Here is a 5,830-nt window from a genome sequence, read left to right as displayed (position 1 = left end):
AAGCGCTTATTCCACTGAGCCATCTCCCCGGCCCCATACAATTGATTTAAAAATAAATGTTGTGAGCCAACAAGGAAAAGGAAGAGTTCCTATGCTTTAAAAATATATACACTTTTATTGAGTAGTCACCTTGCTGCCAACAGGTCTCAAAACTTATGCCTCTTATCTATCTGAATCTTTGTACTCCTTGATCAACAACTCCTCTCCTCATACGTTAGCATTTGGTCACCATCATTTTACTCTCTACTTCTGAGTTTGACTTTGTAAGATTGCACATACAAGTGAGATCGGTACTTTTAATACACTTTATTAATTTATTACTTTTCTAATCATGAAATAAAATATACTACACCCAAAACAATCACTTAATACTTTGATGTTTCTTTTTAATTTTTTCCTATGTATATTTGTATATAATTGAACCACATCTGGTACTTACTTTTTATAACTAATAATATAGCATGAGTGTTTTTCTATATCGTAAAATCTTTTCATAATATTCTCCCATATGGCTATAATAAACCATATTTGGCCATTTGTTTATTAGAAATTTAAGTTGACAAAAAAAGAAATTTAAGTTGTCTTTAATTTGGATGCACTAGACACAGCACTTTGAGAAACATCTCTTGCTAAATTATAAATTCTTTGAAGTCAGAGATTTGTTTTAACCAATATCTAGCACACAGCATGATATACAGTATGTTTGTTGTCAAGCTAAGAAATAATACTTTTTCATCTTGAGTTTTTTAAAAAAATTAGTTCTCTGGAGTGGATCATTGGGTCAAAGAGTATAAATGATTTTTGAGACATAATGCTCAATTACTTTTCATGTATGTTATAGCTATGTAACTATCACTAGTTCAGTATATGACAATACTTTACTTAATACAAACAGAATATTACTTTTTTTCTTCTTTCTTTCTTTCTTTCTTTCTTTCTTTCTTTCTTTCTTTCTTTCTTCTTTCTTTCTTTCTTTTGTATTTCAGGGAAGAGTCTACAAGGTGTTCAGGGTCTCACTACTAGATTGGACTCAGTGATCCACTTGTTTGCAGCTTCCCAAGAGTTGGGATTACAGGCACATGCCACCATGCCCAGTCTCAATTGCCATGTCAGCGTGCCCTGGGGGCAGGGCCGGCACAGCAGGCCTGGTGATCAAACCCCTGGCCCCTGTGCCTGCTTGCAGGCACTTTAATCTGCTGAGCTATTTGGCTTGCCCCCCAAAATATGAAATTTTTGATGGTTGAACATTACTTCAAGTATTTATTAGTTGTGTGTAGTTCCTTAATTATGAAGGAGACTTAACCTAGTCTTCGGTGTAAGACATAGTTCTGGGATGCTTCTCTAAAGAAGTGTTATCTAAATGAGATTTATAGCCTAAGTAGAAATAGACAAGGCACAAAATACTCATTAATAAAGAAGGGAAAATCAAGAAAACTTATAGCAGAAAAACCCAGCAGAAATCACCTTAATGAAGTGATCAAAGATAACATCAACATTAATGGGACACATTCATACCCCATGCTCCCTGATAACAGACTAAGAATATAGCATCATCTCTGTGATATTCTCACCAAAAACACGTAACTTGTCTTCCCCTCTCAGCCTGAGGGAACCTATGTTAACTGCCAATATAAGGAGAAAGCCTGTTAAACTAGATGCTCACGGAGATGTGTCAGTAGTTATCCAGCCAATGGCCCCACTTGTCAACTGGAGAGTATTCAGTGTTTTCCCTATGTCCTGTAATTCATGTGCCCCCAGTAATAATAAGAATTGGTCAGTTTATTTGAGATAATACCCAATGGCCATGAAAGATAAAAAAAGGAATTAAACCCCTTATTTAAGAGATCTCTGTTAATAGACCTACAAAAAGTTCTAACTAGCCTTTTTATAATTATAAACTTTAAGATGTTATGACATTCCAGATCCTTCTAATGTCTCAATAGCTGTTCAACATATTAGATATTCAAATCAATGGTATGTAAAATGCTGAGGTCCCCTGGACCCTATCTTTATCATTTTTATGGGAAGTCATTACTGTCTACTTGCTGAAAATAATTTTTGACTGTATTCATAATTATCCTGTTGTGATTATTTGACCCATGTATGTTTAATAGTTTCTTTGGCTTTGTCTCTCCCAGCTTTAAAGCTATTACATCTAACCAAGATAACAATGCCTGGTGTCTATTAAGGGCCTTTGGGTAGAACCTCTGGAGAGTATCTCTGACTGCCAGTCAACAACTATGACCCCTCTCAGCCTGAAGAAGCCAGAGCGGTCATTGGCCACGTTTCCCTCACAGCAGTTTGGGTTACTTCTTCAGAGGGGGAATGTTGTAAGCAGCTGAATTAGATAGAAATATTATAGGTAGTCAGACAGTGCCAGTCCCTCGAGACAAGATGGAAGACAAGGTGACTGCAACTTGAAAGAGACAGATACTCCCTATGGGTCAGACCTCAAGACAAAATAGTAAACAAATACAGCTACATACTTCCCTAGGGATGGACATCAGGGATTGATATTCTAAATAGGCACTAATCACCTTGAAAGAGCCCAAATGAGTCACTAACTTAATCCCCAACAGGAAAAGACCCTGATACATATTCATGCCCCCTTGCTATGTGACTTGCTTCCTCATTTGGTACTGGATTTAATCAATTTTACCTGAACAGTGGTGCTTGTAATCTCATTGGTTGACCATAGCTTCGTCCCACCTCATGCCCACCTAAGCAAGTTCCCATGCTCTCAACCACCTTAGGCCTGACTCACAACATGGTTTTACTCTAGAAAAGTCCCTGGAAGAGACAGCTTCCCGGGGACAACCCACTCAGGGTCCCCCTCCTGTCCCTCTTTCAGACAGGAGCTTTCTTTCCCCCAATAAATATATTCTACTCATAACCTCAAAAAAAACCCCACATAACTTAAATAAAATCTTCTTTTGGGGGGAAATCGGGGAATGAACTCAGGCCCTTGCACTTGCCAGGCAAGTGCTTTTGACTAAAATCATAAGGAAATTCAGAAAAAATCAAATCGAAGGACACTCTATAAAGTAACTGGCCTGACTCTGGGTAGTAAAAGGTGAAGGAAGACAGAGATTGTATCTTAGTAGATCAAATGCTTAGCATGCAGGAGGATGTCCTGGGTTTGAGCCAATAAAATCTGGCCTGGGAGCTTCATACATGATCCAGGAAGGGTAAAGAGATATTACAACTAAAGGTAACATGTTATTCTAGATTGGATCCTGTATCACAGGAATTTTCTACTTTTGCACAAAATGACATTATTGGGATAGTTAAAGAATTTAGATGGTGTCTATAAATTAACTATTAGTAATGTCAGTGTTCATATTCTGATTTTGAATATTGTACCATAGTTATAAAAGCAACTTTAAGGCAATTCACAATGCAGTATTAAGTATTTAGTTGGACATTAAGGCTGCAATGTGCTCCAAACTAGTTCAAAAAAAGTGTGTGCATGCATGCATGTGCGTATGTGTGTGTGTAAACAATGAGAGAGAAAGATAAACTAGATGTTAACAAGTGAAGAACTAAGATAAACTAAGATTGTACCATTTTAGCAATTTTTCCACTTTGAAATGATTTTAAAATAAAAAAAAACCTTCAGGGGTCAAAAAATTTAGGTAAAATATTCAATGATATTGATAATATCCAGAGTTAATTGAAGAAAGAGACATATATGATATATAATGGCAGGTGTGTATCATATACAGTTGGAAGAAAGGTAAGACTACTGGGAAAATTTTGGGAGGGCAATTTTAAAGTGTATATACCTTAACACAGTTGTTCCACGTTTAGAAATCTATCCTACGAAATTGTTTGTGCAAGTTACAGGATGTATGTGCAAAGATCCCTGCTAAAACATTATTTGGAACAGTACAACAATAGAGAATTCCATCGATAATACAATTATTAATCTACGGCAACGGAAAAGAGTGAACTAGATTAATGTGTATGAAAAGACACAGGAGGATGTTTTGTTATGTTGTTCAATGACATGAGATTTTTAAAATCAGTACATGTATGATCACACTTATTGTGGGGAGTTGGTGCACAGACATAACACATCTTAACTCTTTTTTTGTCCCCTTTCTCTACCATTCCTCCAATTCTTGTTGCCCTTCTCGCTTGCAAAAGTTCCACTTTCAGTTTTTAATTCAAATTTATCTTTCAAACCTCTCTTTTTCTTTTCTTCCTCTTCCACTCCCTCCATATCTCCTTCCCCACCCCATTTCAAAAGTTCTCCCTGCTTCCTACTTCCTTTTATTTTGCTCTTTATTTTTATTTTGGGTTTGCCATAGAAATCATGTGTGTCTCATTTATGTCACTTAATATTATAGTTCTGAGATGCTTCCATTTCCCTATAAATGCCTCAAATTTATCCTTCTTTATGGCAGAATAGAACTTTACTGTATGTATAAATACCACTGTTTTTAATTTTAGGAAAGAGTCTACAATGTGTTCAGGGTCTTACTACTAGATCGGACTCATAGTGATCTGCCTGTTTACAGCTTCCCAAGAGACTGTGCCACCACACCCAGTCTTAATTGCTGTCTCAGAGCCCCCTGGGGGCGGGGCCAGCTTGGCAGGCCCCGGGATGGAACATCCTGCCCCTGCACCTGCTTGCAGGCACTTTCATACACTGAGCTATTTGGCCGGCCCTACTTTTTCTTGATCTCTTTGCTTGTTGATGGGCACATAGCTTTTCCCATGAGTTCGGTATCATAAACTGTGTTGCTATAAATGTGAGTATGCATTATTGCTGTAATATGACATCTTTAACTTTTTTTGGTATTTAGTACAGGTCTACAAGGTCTCACTATGTAGATCCGACTTGTAGTGATACTTGTTTTCAGCCTCCCAAGCGCTGGGGTTACAGGTGCGCACCACCATGCCCAGTCAGTTGCTTACGCAACACACCCCGGGGGTGGGACCTGCAGGACACTCTGGAGATTAAACCCTGATCCTGCACCTGCCTACGCAGGCATTTAGTCCACTGAGCTATCTGGTCGGCCCTCTTTAACTGTTTAGCAAAGATAGCTAGAAGAAGAATAGCTGGGTCACATGGAATTTCTACTTTTAGTTTTTTGAGCAACCTCCATACTGATTGCCAGATTAGGTGTACTAGTTTACATTTCTACCAACAATTTTCCTCTTTCCTGCAGCCTCTCCAGCACTTATTTGATTCCTGATGATTGTCATTTCTTCCAGAGTAAGACAGTATCTTAGTGTTGTTTCAATTTGCAATTCTCTAATGGCCAGTGATGGTGAACACTGTTAAATAAAACACAATTGGGCTACACAGAAGTAGGTACAGTAATTGAAAATACAATATCTATGCCACTTTGATGATTTAAAAATTCATTTAAAAGAAAAAAAGATTATCCAGGGGATAAATATATTGTAGGTACAAAATTCCATATACATTTATTTATTCATTCAACTGTGTTAATTATATAATTCAAATTGTTTGCAAAATTATTTTTGTTCTACCTGTCATAGCCTGATAATTTTTTATTAAATTATTCCTTTATAATTGTTCCTGTTTTGACTTGTATTTCTAACATATTTTTTTCTGTTTAACTGAAGCTGTATTCCAGACCAGACTTTCTAATTACACGTGTATCTTTAATTTTTAAAATTTTTTTATCATTTTATTTGTTTATTTATTTATTGAGAAATAAATATGAATGAGACAGTTTCATAGCTGATTAATAGGACAGTTTTGATAGTCAATACACTGTACATTGTTATCTTCTTAGTGGTTATCCATAGTACAAGAAGCAGACAGGATATTCTGTCCAAACACTGTTAGTAC

The 5,830-nt window shown here is 36.7% G+C and overlaps 1 protein-coding gene across 3 annotated transcripts in view; it reads right to left on the bottom strand.

Annotated features, from left to right (window-relative positions):
- Phka1 (phosphorylase kinase regulatory subunit alpha 1) overlaps nucleotides 1–5,830 on the bottom strand; it is a 191,536-nt gene that overhangs the window by 137,442 nt on the left and 48,264 nt on the right. The window lies entirely within an intron of this gene.

Source organism: Octodon degus, unplaced genomic scaffold (assembly GCF_000260255.1).
Source record: "Octodon degus isolate 3935 unplaced genomic scaffold, OctDeg1.0 scaffold00280, whole genome shotgun sequence".
Lineage (NCBI taxonomy): Eukaryota > Metazoa > Chordata > Mammalia > Rodentia > Octodontidae > Octodon > Octodon degus.
This window is presented reverse-complemented; position numbering and strand designations above follow the sequence as displayed.